This window comes from Alligator sinensis, unplaced genomic scaffold (assembly GCF_000455745.1).
Source record: "Alligator sinensis unplaced genomic scaffold, ASM45574v1 scaffold511_1, whole genome shotgun sequence".
Classification (NCBI taxonomy): Eukaryota; Metazoa; Chordata; order Crocodylia; family Alligatoridae; genus Alligator; species Alligator sinensis.
The window spans coordinates 584,445-585,252 of NW_005842114.1; the positions used below are offsets into that span (position 1 = coordinate 584,445).

At 60.3% G+C, this 808-nt stretch overlaps 1 protein-coding gene across 1 annotated transcript in view; it reads right to left on the reverse strand.

Moving 5' to 3' along the window:
• DLGAP4 (DLG associated protein 4) overlaps positions 1–177 on the reverse strand; it is a 47,077-nt gene extending 46,900 nt beyond the window's left edge. The window contains exon 1 of the mRNA XM_006024693.3: positions 10–177. The gene's annotated coding sequence lies outside the window, so the exon portion shown is untranslated. The remainder of the gene's footprint in view (positions 1–9) is intronic.
• Positions 178–808: the final 631 nt, after the last annotated feature.

Genomic DNA, 808 nt, shown 5'->3' on the forward strand with positions numbered 1-808 from the left:
ACCGCTTACCTCGCTTTGCGGCCTGCTGCAAACGCCCTCCCGAGCCCCGGCCGGAAAGCGCCGCCGTGGGGGAGGGTAGCCTTAACGTGGAGGGGCCAAGTGGGGTGAGGAGCCGCCCGGGGCCTCAACGGGGAGGCAATTGGACAAGAGTCCCCAGCTTCCTCGCCACTGATTGGATGCGAAGGCTGCCTGTTATGCGGCTTAGACCCTCACCACTGATTGGTGGAGAGGCGGGGTCACATGACAGGCAGCCCGTGCAGCCAATCAGCGGGGAGAGGCGGGGTAGTAGCGATCTGGTACGCTTGGAGCGGGTGAGCACTTGCCCCTCGCGCTACACCTTCGCGTGCGTTTCTGCGGCGGGAGGAGCGCGGGGCGGCGGCGGCTTGTCCTACAGCCCGGGCTCCGGACAAGGGAACGATGTCCCGTGACCCCGCCCGGCGGCCGGGCTTCACCACCGAGGCTCCCCAGAACTCCTGATCCTGGACGCTTTTCTGAGTCTCGAGGAAAGTCTCTTCTACATCCCCTTCTCCCCTGCCTGTGGGGAGCGGCCAGTCCGCGGCTCTCTTCCCAGTCCGTGAATGTCCCTCCACCTACATCAGTCATCACGGGTGTAATGACCTATTTCAGTACTCCACGTCTCAACCTGGTTCTCAACCTTTTCACACACAAGGCACCCCTCAGACATCGCCTGAGCTTTCACTTGTTTTTTTACTAGAAAAATATCAGTGCAATTCTTCTGGTGCAAAAAACTCAGGAAGATGCCAACAGAGCAGCACCTTTCTGACACTGGATTCCTACTCAAGATCTC